Raw genomic sequence first — 18794 nt, 5'->3', positions numbered from 1 at the left:
CCATGGGGGAATGTTGAAGTTCCAAAAAGGACAGAAACTGATACAGAGAATGTGAAGGTTTCTAGAAAACCCCCAAACATGTATTAACACAAAACCACGAGGTTCCCAGGGATAATTAGAACAGACTCATTCCTTGGGAATCTTTTAACATGCTGCTAAAAAATGCACCATCCACAAACATATCTCAGTAGGCTTGGGGAAACTCAAAGATTTCCAGAAGTACCGGTACATAAATATTTAGAAGAAGACAAAACCTTTGGGGGAAATCCCCATAAAACCTAAGGAAGACAGATCAAGTTGAGTGAGCACAGAATGCTGACTGACAGGTGTGGGGGGTGTTGAAAAATGGGGAGCTGGTTGAATGGAGTGTTTTTGAAAAGGGCACGGCTGGTTGGTCTCAATTATGAATGTAAGAGCCACACAGTGCCACTTCTGAACACAGTATTGTAGGTGGGGTCTGATCAAGGCAGAATAGAGTGATGCTCTTACTTTCCTTGATCTGGAAGCTATACTTCTGTTGATGCAGCCTAGAATTGCAATGCCCTTTTTTGCTGCTGCATCACACATGTTGACTCATGTTAAGCTTGTGTTCTACTAAGACCCATTAGATACTTTTCACATGTACTGCAAGACAGGTGCTCCTCATCCTATATTTTTGTGTATCTGATTATTCCTACCTAAGTGTATAACCTTATATTTGTCCCTACTGAAATTCATTTCCTTAGTTTTAGTCTAGACTGAGGACTAATTTGTCCCCACTCAAGTGTGGGAGCAGCGGTGTCTCAGAAACCTTGATTAGCCAACTAACTAGGCTGCATCCCCTCCCCATAAAAGATGTGATCTAATTCAAAGTAGGTTGCCTTTTCAAAGTATGTTCACATTGATATCCAGAGACAAAACACTAGTTTTTCACAATCAACTGCAAATGTACATTATTATTAGACTTAATTTAAATGATGGGTTGAAATGACCTTTGATCACTTATGCACATTACGATCAAGGTCACTGCAAACCACCTTTAATATAGTCTTCAGTCATCAGTATCTGAAGGGGAAAATCAGTACATTCCTGGCATTCATAGTGGGTACTATGAATGACCCAAAAATATGCTTTTAGCAAAGAAGCTTGTAACAGGGGGCTGAAGGCACTATACAATGGCAATAATCTCTAATTGAGAGTATTCATTTTTATTACTGGAGGCTAGTTTATGCATTCAGCACCATCAAGTGGCATAGCTCTTTCTGCACTATTCCACTGCGCAATGTAGGTGGGATACATATTTTAATATTGTTCCACAACCAGTCACAGACAGCATGGTACAGCTGAGTTGCTGCTGCTTACTGGGAAGGACAGGGAAATGGGGAGTTAATAGGTAGGTTGTCACATTACAAACACACCAGAGGAACCAATCCCATGCTCCTGCCAATGCATTTGCACCAGGATGGCTTCCCCATTATTAGCAAAGTCACTTAAATAATGCAGACTCTGAGTTCAGGGAGAAATTAAATCATGATGTTCTACTGAGGAAAACTGTACAAAAACAGAGAGGCAATGCATTGCTACTTCAGGCCTTGTACATAGCAAGGATATATTCAACCAAACATACAGAAGGAGACTCCTTCAGAACTAGCAGCCACTCAGATCATGTGGTACTCCCACACATATAGTTGCTAAGCAACACCTCCAGTTATCACTTTCTTGGTATTAACAGATTTAACCCTTAAGCTGCACACTGAACGATCACCACTGTTGCATTTACAACACCCATTGACTCACCCTCTCCTTCCCAATAAGCAGCAGCGATTCAGCTGCCAGGATGTCAGGTGATCATTGTCACCACAACAAACATTATTCTACTGTCCACAACCATTCCTTACACTTAGAAGGTGTGGGGGGGGGGGGACAGACCATGCTATTTTTCTGCATGTATGAAGCAAGTTTCCACATGAGGGAGCATTCAAATACACAGCCCCCACCCAAAACCATCTTGAAGTGGAAGAGTCCATGGATAGCTTTACGATCTGATTCTGCTTATTGCGTAAACTAGCAATCAGGAATAAAATATATGAGATTACTGAGGCAGGACCAGTACAAGTCATTGGTGCTAAAGTAGTAATGAATGCAGCCTTTGGGATGACCTCACCAATGTTCAGGATATCTGGGGCAAGTTCACATGGCATATGGTTGAGGACAGAATTGGCAAAGCTGGCTAGCACTGGTTGTCTTGTCTTCACTGCAGTGTTAGCTGGCCCTGCAGCAATGCCAAGCTTTCCACCTGGGCAATAACCTTACGGTGACATCTGCCTCCTCCAGGGGATCATGCAACTTAGTAAAAGATACAGAGAAGATAACATGTGGATAAAATATTCTGATTACTTGTTAGTTGTAGTTCTTGGTCATGCTGGCTGCTAAGGCTACCGGGACCTGTAGTCCCACAACCTCTAAGTAGGCTATAGGTTTATCACCCCTGCTTTAGAAAGTCAACCTATTATTTGTGTCATGAGCCTAAGCCTGAGCCCAAATGGACAAATCTGTCATTTCCACTTTCTCACTGTTCCATGTTTCCATTCTTAAATTCATTTCTCTAAGCTTCTACATCAATTTACATGTTATTGGTGTTGTTGTTGTTTTTAAAAAATGTCAATATGTCAATATGTATCCCTCCTAATAAACACATTTTTGCCTGTAGATCTGACTACATTTTTTGCAAAAAAATCCCTAAAATAAAATGCCTTTTTGCATGCTTCTTATATGCACACTTCCTTCTAATAAATGCATTTTTGTACCCATTACTTGACTTGACAACTTCTTTGCAAAAAAATACAGAATTGTGAATTTTGAAGGATCGCTGTGCTTCATTTCATTTACTGGTTTTAGAAGGGGAAAGCAGGTGACCCCCCCCCAATTGAAATGCAAACAGAATCATTTTTTCCCCCTGTCCAGAGTTGGAGCTTAACCTCAGTTCAGATAGATCCCAAGCAGGCTGTAAATTCACAGGCACTGGCCAATGTTAGCAGCAGCCAAAATCTGTCATTTTGAAGTACTGTCTATTCCCCCACTCCTCCTCTCCACCCCCTTGCAGCCTTTCTCTCCTTTGGAAATGTAAAATCCAAAACAATTAAGTGGGACTAATTTACCATTGCCATGCACCAGCCAGGATACTTCTGATGTGTAGGCTACACAACTGAGATGGAAGAGCTGGCAAGGAAATGCAATTTCCTTGCAAATGTAGCTTTTGGTACAGCATGAAGAAAGGTTTGCATAGAAGTGAAGATTGGGGAAGAGGAAGCGTGCCTACAAGCCATTCTTTTGCATGTTTGCATGGAGATTGGCAAAACGCATAGATGAAGGGCTGCATTGAAACTCTCAACAGTCAAACCCTTCATATTTTTTACTTGAAATAGACTGCTACCTGGATATGTTTATTTAACGAGATCATGTCATGTTGAGAAAGTTATGCAAGGAAATATGAAATAACTTTCTTGATGTCTTGTGCTGGCCTACCCAATATCTTCTTGAATGCCATGAGATAACTAACAGCAGCATCCTACGATCTGCAGCTGGAGCATCTACCTTTAGGCTTATGAGCCTCCATCCCAGTCCTAAGCATCAAAAGGAATTCCTGTCTCAGTGTGCAGACCTGAGCACAGCCTAAGCAGTAGCCACCATTTACCAATGTGATACTGTTGCATCATAAAGGCCTACCATTATGTAAATGAGGGGTGGGGAACCTCAGGCCCAGAGACCAAATGCTTCTCACCCAGCATCTCTCTATTTGAACCTCAGGACTCTCTCCAGGTCACACAACACCTCTGAGTGCCTGACTGGAATGTATCCTTGAACTGTGGCAATGCTTCTTGCTTGCTTGTAAGGAGAATGGAGAAAAGTGTGATGCACATGGTTGTATATCTGTAGAAACCTCTGCCTTCTGTGTGGCTGGAAAATAATCTGATGTGCAAAGCCAAGAGTCACATCCATTGTTCCATTTGCTTTTGAATTTGGCCTTGTCCAACGTTGGCCCCTGTGGCCCCTGCAAGGTTGCCCAGTAATTAATGTTGCCCTTGGACTTGGAAGGTTTTCCCACCCCACCCAAATGTGACGAAATGGATAAATTACAGTAAAAGGCATAAGAAAATCGGTAATTTAATGAAACATTGCATTTCTTACATACACTAAAAACAACTTGGTGAGGGGGATCACCTTGAGATTTTCCACCAAAATATTTGTGAGAGCAATCCATCTGTTAGATGGGACTAACGCTAACCAACCTCAGGGGCTCTTGCAAGAATAAACAGCAATGTGATATATTTCGCAAATTAAAAATGGTGTACCTAAACTAATAACAACATTAGCAATCTGTTGGCACTAAATAAATGTGAAATAGCCAGAAATCAGGAAGTAGCTTGCCAATTAGGCTGCAGATTTTGTTTCCACAATAAACCCTGACTCCAGACGCCTGAGTGTCAGGAGGACACTAGTTAAGACTCTAACAGGGGAGACAGAAACAGACGGTCCTATCGATCTTCATGACTCCTTATACACATGACTGCATTTCTCCCTTTCCTAAGTATAACATGCAAGGTGACTAAATAATGAGTGCCATTACCCCTGAGGGATATAAATTCCCTAAAGCCAACCGCTCAGAACACCATTCGCCAATCTCCCTAGCAGATGTAAAATCTGGGAGCTGTGGCAGAGCATTGCAGAAAAGAGATGTAAGCCAAAACGAATTGCAGGCAGATGGATTACAGCGGAGAAAATATTGCTGCGCCCGAGCCCCAAATGCAGATACGTCTTTAAATGTACTCATTTTTCTCCCCAGAACTCCATGTAGAGTTCATTGTGTAAGATCTAAAAGATAATTTCCAAAAAAAAAGAAAGGAAAGGAGAAAGGGAGATTTACAACAGATGAAATCTTTAATGCTGCCTTGTTAACCCATTTCTCAGGACTGGATCACATTGTTGTGTTGTTCTACATAGGAATTTTCCTTTTCCAGTCCAGAGATGGAGGTGAAATTCAATTGAGTTCACATTTAAGGGTGAACTTGCCTAATTCACACTTTCCAAAACAGTATATGAATTGAAATACAGCCAGACATTAAAATTCACCCTTCTCTGATTTTTTCAGTGCATTTCTCCAGCCTATATATATATATATATATATTTGTTTTCGTAGATTTTCACGGGTACAGGAATGCAGGTTTTGGTGTCCTCGGGTGTCTTCCCGTGTAAAACTTTTACACGGGAAGACACCCGAGGACACCAAAACCCATATATATATATATATATATATATATATATATATATATATATATTACAAAAGTACACATGCTAGCATAAAGTGTGCATATAAATGCACATGCTTGTGAAAGTAACATACAAAAAGCATTTTACTAGGGGAAATCGCTTTGCAAAAATGTGTATGTCAGTCAAGACTACATACAAAAATGTGCTAGGAGAAATTCACATTAAAATGCTGATTATTTTCATATTGTCATTCTTTTAAATAAACAAATTGCTGCAAAAATGTGGGGAAGTTAATTTATGGATGGAAAAATAAGAAACCTCACAGATTTGTCAGTCCCTACTAGTAATTTTCCCTCTTTCATTTGCAATTTCCCTTTCATCGAAAATGATGGAGGAGGGGAGGTACACCAACTGCAGGATTGCCAGTTAATAATAATAATAATAATAATAATAATAATAATAATAATAATAATTTATTTATACCCCGCCCATCTGGCTGAGCCTCCCCAGCCACTCTCGACGGCTCCCAATCGAGTGTTAAAAACAGTACAGCATTAAATATTTAAAACTTCCCTAAACAGGGCTGCCTTCAGATGTCTTTTAAAAATAGGATAGCTGTTTATTTCCTTGACATCTGATGGGAGGGGGAAGCACTTAAGAACCAAAAAAGGAAGTTGAGGGAAGTCCCAGATACTGCATTTTGTTTTTGAAATAATGTTAACTGTGATTGATAAAATTTTAAAATTCAAGAAAAAGTATTTTTTTAAAAAAGAAAAGAAAAGCCATGTGTGTGTTTTGCATTAAATTGTTTTACTTTAAAATGTTAAAGAAATGTGCACATAATGCATGCAACAGGAGAGAACATAATGAAATAACATGTAACTGGAATGGATGGGACGCAATGGCTTGTAAACAGCATACGAGCCAACTCCTAGGGGCCAAGGGGTCTTCAACCCCCCAATAAAATATGAGAGGGCTGTCCCCCTGGCATTCAAATGATGTGTGTGCACCATGTCATGTTATTGATTATGGGGAGTGGGGCTTACCTGCCCCCCCCAATATTTTATTCAATTTGGCACCCCTCTGTAACAGGATGGAGCAGAAATGGCCTATGCCAACAAAACCAGAACAGGAAGGATTTAGCAACACTGACCCTTCCTAGATCCTTCCTAGCTCCTGGGTAAAAAGGTAAAGGTAAAGGACCAGTGGATGGTTAAGTCCAGTCAAAGGTGACTATGGGGTGTGGCGCTCATCTCGCTTTCAGGCTGAGGGAGCCAGCGTTTGACAGCTTTCTGGGTCATGTGGCCAGCAGGACTAAACAGCTTCTGGCACAACAGGACACCATGACAGAACCAGGGATTATCGGATTGCAGCATACTCATTTACTTACAATGTAAGTAATTGCTCTCCTAACAGTGGTTAGGGCAAGTCCAGAAATCTTTCATGTGGCAATAAAATAAGATTTCAAAAGCTCTCCATATATTTATAACTTTTTTTGTCAGAGACATGATATGTCTCCTCTTTCTTTATTTTTTACAAACTGTTTATCTTAAGGGCACAATAAAATTCAGAGCACTGCTTACTATAAATGATGCAGAGCAATGCATGAGGCTGATGGGTGAAACGCCTTCAAAAGGATAACTAGTTACTGCTCCAGCTCTTTCCTAGCTAGCAATCTTTTTTTCTCCCAAAGAACAGTCCTTAAAGGCAACTTTGATTTTGTTTTAGCCTTTCCTGAAGATTGCTATGTATGCTGGCATATCCCCTCCCCATAAAAGCATATAAATATTGTAATATGTAATTTGCACAGAAAGGAACATTCCTCCGGAAATATATATATTTGAACACTTTAAGCAACCTGAATGTTAATCACTTATCATTGGAAGAGAGGGTGCTTGTTTTTCATTGACACAATCCACAGTATTCCTGCCAGATCCTCCTATTATACAGCTGCTTAAAAGCAAAGATTGTGGCCAGTTATTCCAGAGATATACATGGAACAAAATTTGCTTGTTTTTCATTGACACAATCCACAGTATTCCTGCCAGATCCTCCTATTATACAGCTGCTTAAAAGCAAAGATTGTGGCCAGTTATTCCAGAGATATACATGGAACAAATTTTACCAAATGTATTTCTGTCAGGTAGCTCTTAAGGCAGCAGTGGTGATCCTGTGGCCTGCCAGATGTTGTTGGACTTAACTCCCCTCATCCCTGACCATTGGCCATGATGGTTGTAGCTGGTGGAAGCTAATTCTTGTATCAGAAGTTCAAGACTTGATCCAAGAACCTCACAACTTGATACTTTGTCAAGTGAACTAACTTGGAACTTTGTGCCTAACACCAACTCTTGCATTTGTAGGTAGCATGATACTTTGAAATTGCCCAGGCCCGGTATAAGTACTGGCAGTGCTGTCTTTAGCATATGCACTGCCAGGGTGCAAAGATCCACCCAGCGCCCCCAAACGGTGCATGGCGCCATTGTGAATGACAAGTGCCATCGTTGACTCTGACAAGCACTGCCATTGTGAATGACAAGCGCCACTGCTGGTGTAGCGTATCTTTGGTAAATGAGCGCACAAAAGTTGAAAATCCTTTAGTTAAACAGTAGGTATACATTTCGGTAATACCTAGATATATATGCATTTTGTTTTGCTAGCTTGATCAAAATTATTTATTATTTCATAACAGGTAGATAGTTAGGCGGCTTCAGCGGCGGGTGCCTGGTGCCCCCCAGAATTCAGCGCTTGGTTGCCCCACACCCCTTGCACCCCCGGGTAAAGACAGCCCTGAGTACTGCCAACCTGGGCTCCTCTCTTGCCAGATTGAGAAAATATAATGTTACAAAAGACCATTTGCTCCTGCTTTTCTTGTGAGGTAAAACAGGCAAGGTAGCGCACCTCTCTAAAATATCTCCCCCGTATTAATGAGCTGAAATCCCAACAAAATTGTGGGAACAATATTTGTGGATTTTGCATATGGGGAAGGGACTGACTTTTTATCATACTTCCCTTCTCCCCACAGTATCTCCCCAGCCTGTTTGGAGGACTGACAAGTAAATGAGATGAGTCTGTGGTTAGAATAATCTGTCATCTTCAGAGCTGTGTTTTATTGTTGTTGTTGTGATACGCTTCAGAGAAATGAACAGAGAAATAGCAGGTTGCATTTTTTTAAAAAGAAGAAATAGTAATTTCTTAACTTCTATAGTCTTTCAAAGTACAATCATATGCATGGTCCAATCAAACCATTAAACTCCTGTAAGTGCACAAAGGATTGCGGTCTGGGGAAAAATTCAGTAACTTACAAGTAGAATATATTTTGTAGATGTGCATCTAGTACGGGACTTGCTCTGCAGAGAAACAAAGGAGATTCCCCAAGCAAATGAAGGTGAAACCAAGGCAAAATAAAAACCACAGGACTTTAAGTTGTGTGTCAAGAGTGTGTGGGTGGGTGAAATATCAAATTCAGAGGTGTTAAGAGACTGTTTGTGGATTCTGCCCTTAGATAGAGATGAATGCTTAGCATATTTATTAGCATCAGAGAAAAATAATTGTATATTGAAAAATTCCCTATATAAAATACATAATTTTTCTAAGATTGAATACTTTTTCACCTGGCAGAATATTTATATGTCTTATAAGGTTTAACCATTAAAATTTATTGTGACTCAGTGACAAAAAAATATTTATTAGGTGGGGGGGGGTGAGAGAGATTACTGGACCCTATATTTCATTTCCATGTTGAAATGCACTCAAAGTAAGAGTGGGGAACCTGTGCCCCTTCAGATGTTCGGTGGACTACAAATCCCATCATTCCTGAGCAGAGGTCATGTTGACTGGAGTTTAGGAGAGAAGTTCAAGAACATCCAAAAGGCAACAAATTTCACTTCACTTATTTACATGATATTCCCTGCTTCTGTTTCTTTATCAGGGTGCTCAATAATTTCTTTAGTGTTTTACTGGGTGTCATGAAGTTGCCAAAGGTGGTATTTCCCCCCCCTCTCTCTCTCCTCCCCCCCCAACACGAGTCAATAATGGAACTATACTTCTCCTTTTGCAAGGAAGGATTCATTAGATAAGATGAAGTCAGTATTCCAGCCAGCTGATATTTTTTATTACCGTGAAAGCAAATTGTTGCTTACTGAATTTATCATTGCTGCATTTTATTGCCAGAGAGAAGCACTTCCATTGGGTGCCAGAATAATTTGTCCAGCCTTGGGTATTATGAACCTTGGCTTTTGTGGAAGGGAGTGACAATTCCTAGGAGCATGCGCCAACCACAAGCTTTGGTTTAAACCCCAGTTTGGTGCTTTGGAAAATAGTCAAAAATAGTCACAATGGAAATCCCCTGACACTCACAATGGGGATCCCAAGCTCCACCCTCTCACCACCCAAAATCCCTTGAGGAATCCCACTTTGGTTCAGGAGTCTTTCAGATCTGTTGAACAGCCTTACCATTTGGGGATCTATCACAGACAACAAAAGATTTTAGACTGGTCCTAATCCCACCCTCCACCCTGGTTGCCCTTTCAAATACTTGTCCCATCATGACCAGCAAGAAGTGATTCACGTGGGGCTTCAGTTTATCAATTTTATTTCTCACTTCAGGAAAGTTAATGAATATTTATGAAACTAGAGCAAAGTTACACCCACCACCTCTCCAAATTTTGAAACTGAGTAGCATTACTGATTTAAAGAGTTGCATCCCTTCTCCCTAGCAGCCCATGATCACTTTGCATTTTTTTTATTTTTTTGTTTGTTTTTGTAGTTAAAATATCACGCATCTTCAAAGTCCCTGTGTTCTTTCAGGTCATGCCACTGCATTATTGTTTACTATTATTGAGGAAAGACTTCTTATGCATGTCATAACTTGAAATATGTTGAAGGAGAGAGTTCTAAATCATTTCCAGTTTCCTCTTTTCCTTAATTGGTGTTTTCTCTCCTTTAGAGCCAGCATCTCACATGAATCATTTGACATGTTGAGACCTTCACCCCAAATCTATACCATTTATATATCTGCCACCTACCTAGCCTTCTTTGCTAACTGTAATTCAAAAGAACTTTGAAACCACTCTGTCTGGGATAGGTTAGTTTTCTGGAGAAAAATGAAAATACAGAGCATAAAGTAAGATTTTAATTTCCCTGTTATCCATGGCCTTTTTAAAGGAAATGTTATTACAGTGATTTGGAATGTTTCCTTTTGCTTACCCTTTTATATAACTGGGACAACACACATGTTCATTTTCTGTTCTCCATGGGTGAGTAAACTAAGATTTACGCAGAGCAGACCCAGTGAAATTAACAGACCTAAGTCTTCAATCACCTTAAATTCTAACCAATGCTCAGTGTGCTGAAGTATATATTCCTACTCAGAAATAAGGCTATTCTAAGCCCGGCTGAGTGTGGAAATCATCCATTGTATTGTTATGGGGGCTAAAACTATCCATGATGCAAACAATCAGCAAATATCATGGAGATAGTAACTGCGGGGCAAGAGGCAAATTCATATTAGGACCACAGTTCAAGGGGAAAGGTTTTGCATCTGAAAAAACCACCCCTGAATTTGCTATTTTTCCCACAGGACAAGGCATACAAGGGAAAGGCAGTGGCTCAGTGGTAGAGCAATTCCTTTGCATGCAGAAGTTCACAGGTTCAGTCCCCAATATCTCCAGTTAGGACTGAGAGCATCCCTTTCCTTAAACCCTGGAAAGTTACTCTTAACCAGACTATACAATACCAAACTAGATGGACCATCAGCTTCCTGTAGAGGTATGTATCTACCAGAAGAAAAATGGCAGAAGGGGGTAATTTTAATCAAGAAAAAAATACATCCCCCTCCAGCACCACAGTCCCAGCCCACCAACTCCAGCCCCCTCTGCAACTACCATTAATAGAAAACCGCATCAGATTCTGTTCACAGATCTCCCATGTCACATCCATTTGGTTCATAGATAAAAACAGCATATATAATTCAAAAAAGCATTCAGTGCTGGAAAAAGAGAGAGAGAAAAGAAGACTCAAGTTCTATTACAATTCTGATCTTCATTCTCCAGATCTCCGTGTAAATGGCATGTAGTTATGAATAAGGGATTTGTTTTTACAAAATGTGGCAAGGATGTGTTTAGCAGGAAAGCATCTATATTCATTCAGCTTTGCCCTCAAACTGCTAAATTTCTCCTGGTTTACATTCTTCAAAGCAGATGATTGAAGCTAGATGATTAACTTCCCAACATATATGAATTAGCATATAATACATAAGCATTCTACACAAGCCTGCTAATATTTAGCAAGGTACTCACCTATGCATATCCAGGAATTACAAAGCTAATGAAAGATGGCAGTACACTGAAGCAGAATTAATTTAGTAAGATGTCAGAAATCTTACAAACACTTGACTGGTGGAGTTTCACTTTGAAGTAGGGATGGATAGAGGATGTGAATGGAGAGGGTTCCAAATGTCCCTTCACATACTGATGAAAACATTTAGAGCTGTGTCAAGTTCTTCTTAAGTTGGGGTAACTTGATGGGGTTCCTTCCACCACCACCCTCAGTTTCCTATCCTCCCTGCCAGTCTGCCCCTTCCGCAACAAAACTAAAACCCTTACCACAGAGAAAGAAGATGGAGTAGAAGATGGGAGGTGAATTTGCATCACACTAGGCCAGTGCAAGACACGGTCAATCATGGTGCCCCATGCCAATTACAGCCAATATGCTAGGTATGTGCGCCCCACAATAAGCATTGGGACACCTCAAATCACACATTGTTACCTTCAGGAAAGTGGCTTCTACAATAAATCACAGTATGACATTTGGCCCACTGCTTGGTTTTGGTACAAGCCGCTGTTCATCGTTGTGCCCCATTCCATTAATAGCCAGTGTATTTCAAAAAGGGAACTGGGTCTATGTACCTCACAATGACCTTTGGGCCACTGCAAATCAAATGCCTACACCTCCAGAACAGTGCCCATCATGCGAAGGCATAGAATCACGTGTGGCCCAACAGTTTATTGCATAGGGCATCCACTGCCCCCTGCCCAATTATTTTTGTGGAGAATATATATATATATAAAATATCTAAATGATGACTGGGCTGCTCTATCCCAAAATTCTCATCAGAAAGTCAGTCCTAGTTAGGGCAACACACTATTCAAAGGGGCTAAGGTGCACTGTTCATACACACATCAAAGTTACTTCTTGCATAGCTTACCAAAGCGCAGTCCAAGTAGGTGGAGGAGGAACCAGGCAAATAGTTGGCCTATAGATTTCAGCAGGGAGACAATGGCCAAAGAAAGAGAAATCTAGCCCAGCTCCTGAAAATGCTGGCTTCTTGAGCCCACCTATGGCTAATGATGGGGACATCAATGGTTTCTGCTGGATATCTATAGCAATTGTGGACATCAGCCCAGCTGTGGCTATGCATTAAATGCTTATTTATGGAGACCCTTCAGTCTCGAATTTATGAGCGGCTTAACAATTCTGTTGCAGAAACATTGGTCGTTTAACTCAGTCTGCTTCCACCACTGTGTAGTATTTTAACAAGGTAAGTAAGAAAAGAAAAAGAAAAAGAAAAAAGGAGACCTAGTTTACAGGGAAGATGATGATATAAACCTCCAAATAGTCTTTTACCGGAGAAGGGGGTGGATATCCAGTTGTTAAAGGTTTGTGGAAAGGAAAGGTCTGATTTATTTTCACAATAACTTTCCTAGGATGTAAGGGTCTAAGGATAAAACAGTTAAAAGATCATTCTGTAGACAACAAAGTATAAATATGGTAAAACTTTGGGCCCCAGTTGTAACTCTCATTTTTAATGAGTTTTTCACTTTGAGATGGAACTGTTGTTTTATCTCCCTCTATAAAAATGTGATAAAATATCCATCACTTCAGAAGGTATCTGTGTGAGGACTTAGTTGCATTGGATATTTCAGCAGGGCACAACGAAAAAGAATCTCTGGGCCTAGGGTCTTGTTGATATAGCACAGATAACAATGGCCCTGTTGAATTAGACCAAAGACCACAAGCAGGATCTCAGTGCGAGAAGCTCTCCCCACTTCTGATTCCTAGCAACTAATATTCAGAGCAGCATTGCCTCTGACAGTGGAGCTAGAATACATAGCCATCATAGATAGCCACTGATGACCCTATACTCCTCCAACAGAGAAAGGAGAATATAGCTATGAATTTATAAAAATCCTCTTTTAAAGCCATATACCTTCACTGGACGGTTCTAGCATTATGAAAGAAACTTCCCTCTATCCACATTCTTCTTAATATGCACAATTTTATAAAAGCCATTCACATTTTCTCCTAAAGTAGAAAGCTCCAATTAATGTCACCTTCTCTAATAGGGAAACTGATACAATCCCTTGATCATTTTGGTTGACCAAAACTTTATGTTACAGTCCTTGGTTCCAAGTGGTGAAAGGATCTGCCTCTAGGCTTCCCAAAACACTGGGAAATCCCAAGAATACCAGCCATTCCACACAAAAAGAAAGATGGCCCCAGTGGTGTCTACTACTTCCTCTGCAGAGCCGCTCTCTGCTGTACTCCACACACCAAATGTATGAGCATGCGTGAGCAGATAGGGTATTTTAAAACTGAACAGCTCATGTGCATCTGATCACCTGGGTTCACTATCCCCTTGCTGGCTCTCTATTGGAACACTGATTATCTGTATATATGCAGTCAAATGTAGGAATCTGCCTTATACCGAGTCAGGGTTTCAGACTGGAATCTCTCCCAATCCTACCTGGAGATGCTGGGGTTTCAACCTAGGATCTTCCGCAGGCAAAGCAGATACTGAACAATGCACTCTGCAGAAGAGGGCCTTCTGCAGACACCATCTCTTGGGAAGGTCCATTTCATATAATGTAGGAATTAGGTCTTTAACTATGGTGGCACCTACCCTTTGGGACTCCCTCCCATTGCATAGCAGACAAAACCTGTCTCTATGGCCTTGTCAGTGGCTATTCTTCCTGTTTCACCCACCTTTTAAACCAGTCTGTATCTGTTTTGGTTCTGATTTTTTATCTTTACAGATGAAATGAATTAGGGTTGTTGTTGTTGTTTACATATGGAATTGTGGGTGGAGTATAAATAAAAATTAGTATTATTATTATTATTGACTGTGAAATTTATTGTGAAATCACTTCAATGTATTTTATGGGGAGCAATTCATAAATGGAATCAATCAATCACTATGTTTAATGGGGGAAGCACTGCAGATTTTATGGATGTGAGTGTTGCCCAGGTCACTTCCCCATTACCTGACCATGCTTGCAGGTGAGTAGAAGATCAGGGTGGTACTAGAATTGTTAATAAACAAGCATCCATACAAAGACACCGTCGGTCTCTGGTATTAACTCTGCCACAGGAAATATGCAACACAATTTATTTCAAAAACTGTGTACTGTATAAGGCAGGCTCATGGGCCAGAGATTGTGTAAACCAAGCCAACTTGTGGGGAAACTCTGAACGTGAGAATTAACATTTGGTAGAGAGAGAGAGAAATTAGCAGTACCAGAAGGTGTGCAACTGAGGAAGAATGAACACCAGCAAGTTAGAACTTCCAGCAGAAATCTCAGTCTTACTGCAATGTGTAAGCATCGAACTCTGGTTTAAAAATTCAGTCTTGTTATAAGACAACACCAATGGAAAAAGAATAAAGGCAGAGCATCTGTTAAAACAGTCTCTGTGCAGACTTTAATTACTACTGGGCTCTTCTCTAGCTTTTCATTTTCAGCCATAAAATGTCATTGGGTGGCTGAGTTGGTACCAACAACCAAGAAGAGTGAGATCAGAAGTCATTTATTTATAAAGTTCTTGTATGTACTGTCTGGGGGGTAAACAGAAACCATTAGCACACCAACAGAAGCAATCCCAAGGGATCTGCAAATCAGAAAGCTCCCAAGGCATTGAAAGTTGACATCTTCGACTGAACTTTCAGTTGAAAGTAGAACTGAAAGTGATACTCATCTCTAACAGAGCTTCCCTGGATACATTCAGCAATTTTTTTAAAAAAGCCATAAAAATGCCCTGAATAAACTTTAGGTTTCTTGTGTTGTTTTGTCTCCTCTTTTAAGTTATCATCATAAAATGATTTGCCAAATGGCACAACTATACAACTAAGGAATACTTTAAAAGTTACTTTTCCTGGCCCTGTAGTTAGGGTCAGGAACTGCAGTGCCCTAGTGCATGGATACAGACTATCTACAGAGTCAGGGAGTGATAGGTCTGTTCATGATGGCTCAGACAACAGCCAGTCCTTGGTGATAGGACTTGAGTCCAGCGTCTTCTCTGACACCAGTTTAGCTGGCTCCTCTGATTGGTTTGCTGTCTCTTCAGCTACACTGTGAAGACTTGGTTGAATCTGTCTCTACCTCACCTCCAGAGGTAAAACCTTCACAGTTCCTTCAAAGAGTCTCACTTTTAGTTCTACTTTGAACCATGTGTACCCTACCAGTAAGGAGGTCTAAGCTGCTCCAACCTTAGACCATGTGGCTTATGTAAGCCATCCTTGTGCATTTATACAAATAATTTAAAAAACATTTACCATCTTTGGAACCAAGGTTATACTGTCTGTCTTTTCTTATTCCTGTATGGAAAAGCATATAAATCTGACCTTTGAAGAGTTTCTAAGTAAACCATTTTTAACTTACCAAACTTTTTCCTTTTTAACCCAAAGCCAGCACTTAACTGGGTTGCCTGGGGACAGTGGGGTGAAGCCAGTGTTAGAACTTGGCGTCTCATATTTGTCAGAACTTGATGCCAAAATCTACGCCCAGTGCCACCACACTAGTCCCCTGGAGCATCCTCTGTTGGAACCCTGTTTCCTGTCATTGGCAGAACATCCCCATCTGAAATCCCAGAATCCCTCTCCAACTCCCAACAGATCATTTCATCCCTGTCCAGTTCTTACTTGTGCCATGGGCCCCATAGCATTTAGGACTCTCCTCAGTCTGTAACTCTGACTCTACCATACCTCCTTCTCTCCAGGCTGCACCCCTTACCTACCCTATTTCATACCTTCATTGAGTATTTAGGAAGCTCAATACTCAGCTGACCTAAGGGTGATTCCTTATCCACCAGGCCTAATAAAGTCTTAGACTCAGAACTTAGTGCATGTAACTTGTCTCACTATAGAGTAATTTTACATGGCAAAGCTAATTTTTGAACCTGGGACAAACACACACCTGCCTGCTTTGAACTACATTTCATTTCTGGTCCATTTGATCTTCTACAAGTTGATACATCATACAACTCAACCCTTGTCCCTTGAACTGACAGTGAGTATCCCTTGCAGATCCTAAAACCTTATTGCTTGGGTCTTGGACACCACTATGATAGGGAACCAGTTACTGTTGAACTCTGACTCCCATCTCTCCTGTGGATGATGGGACTTGGAGTCCAACAACATCTGGAGAGCTGCAGATTTCCCATTCCTGCTCTACATGATGCTACATCCCATTTAACATGTCAGTATATACTGTACATCTTTTTTTACAAAGACACCATATGTCAATAGTATTCCCTCCAACAAAGAAAACTGACCACAAAAATTATTCCTTGAACTTTTCAGTGCGGCGGAAGAGGAAGTAAAGTTGTATATCACTGTATTGATTGTTCTGTATAGGGGTAGGCATCAAAGCATCAGAATTATACAGAAGTACATTCAGGGTCACATACTGCAAGTCCACTTTGAAAATTAAAAAAAGAAGAAGAAATAGCTTTCCCCCTGCTTCTTATTCTCCTTCCCTCAATATCCTTGAAGACAGCCTTGAAATGAAAAAGAGAGAGGTATTTTCAAAGTACAGTTTGGCATGATTCCAGTTCTAAATAATAGACTTGATTATAAGGTTCAGAACCAAGATCAATGAAGTTCCTTGAAGCTAACCTCAGCTTCAGAAATACAGTCTTGGATACTGTGGCTTGATTAGATCTACATATTTTTTTTTCTCAATGTAGCCACCTCCGTAGAATTTAATTTGGTAATGAAAGGTGACAAAGGGGGTGAAATCTTATAAAATGACATTCTGAATTGTAAAATGGCCTGTTGACAAGAACCTGTTTTAAAAAGTCCATTATCAAATATTGTTCAAGTTTTCTTGTTTTCCTTTTTCACAACAAATATGTTTTGGCACACACACACACACACACACACACACACCACCCCCAGATTTAGTGAATCCAATAAAGACCAATTTGTTAAGTCATTCTGAGTGGCTTTGAATGTCTGATGGGAAGATGGAAGTAGATAACAGGCATAAATCTTTGTCTTTGGACTTTTTCAATACTTTTTTTTTAGACTATTATTTATACTACAGGACAACTATAGTCTAAATCATCTGGTGGGCAATAGGTTGGGGAAGGGAGATAATGACTAGCTGAAAATTGCCCCATGAGCTTCATGGTTGTGCAGGGTTTTTAACCTTGTAATCTCTGTTCAAAAACCAGCACCCTGTCTGTGGTATGATAAGGTCAAAGCACATAAAGCATTTAAAAACCATATTGTCAGGAAAGCATTGTTCAATGTTTGGATAAGATATAAGGATTTATTGGAAAATAAAACCCCATGGTGGCTGTCACCGATGGAAGCAAAAGCTCAGAAAAAGCTCAATATGGAGGCCAAATGGCCAAAATATTGGGAAATTCTGGAACAAGAGGGAGATAGACTGAAACTGCAGAGTTTTGAGAAACGAAAAAATAAAGTGCGAGACTGGCTTCATTATTATCAGATAATGGAGGCATACAATTTGGACAAGAAAATTGGCTTCCAGGTGGAAAAATCAAAATTAGAAACAGAACTGCTAGAACCCAAAACTAAGATCTTGTCAAAGATGTATAACTTGCTGTTGAAATGGAATACTCAGGATGAAACGGTGAAATCTGTTATGATTAAATGGGCACAAGATGTTGGACATAACATAATGATGGCTGACTGGGAACAGTTATGGACCACAGGTATGAAATTTACGGCATGTAATGCCTTAAGAGAGAATATTATGAAAATGATATACAGGTGGTACATGACACCAGTCAAGCTTGCAAAAATCTATCATTTGCCCGATAATAAATGTTGGAAATGTAAAGAAACTGAAGGCATATTCTTTCACCTTTGGTGGACGTGCCCAAGGATTAAGGCTTTCTGGGAGATTATATATAATGAAATGAAAAAGGTATTTAAATATACCTTCCTGAAGAAACCAGAGGCCTTTCTCCTGGGCATAGTCGGCCAATTGGTGTCAAAGAAGGATAGAACTTTCTTTATGTACGCCACAACAGCAGCAAGAATACTTATTGCAAAGTACTGGAAGACACAAGATTTACCCACCCTGGAAGAATGGCAGATGAAGGTGATGGACTATATGGAATTGGCGGAAATGACTGGCAGAATCCGAGACCAGGGAGTAGAGTCGGTGGAAGAAGATTGGAAAAAGTTTAAAGACTATTTACAGAAATATTGTGAAATTAATGAACGTTAGAATGATGTTGGATAGAAATTAAGTGGTTTTTAGCTGTAATACTATAAGGGAATATGAAAAATGGATTACTAA

The sequence above is a fragment of the Podarcis liolepis genome (assembly GCF_965112155.1).
Source record: "Podarcis liolepis genome assembly, chromosome: Z".
NCBI lineage: Eukaryota > Metazoa > Chordata > Lepidosauria > Squamata > Lacertidae > Podarcis > Podarcis liolepis.
This window is presented reverse-complemented; position numbering follows the sequence as displayed.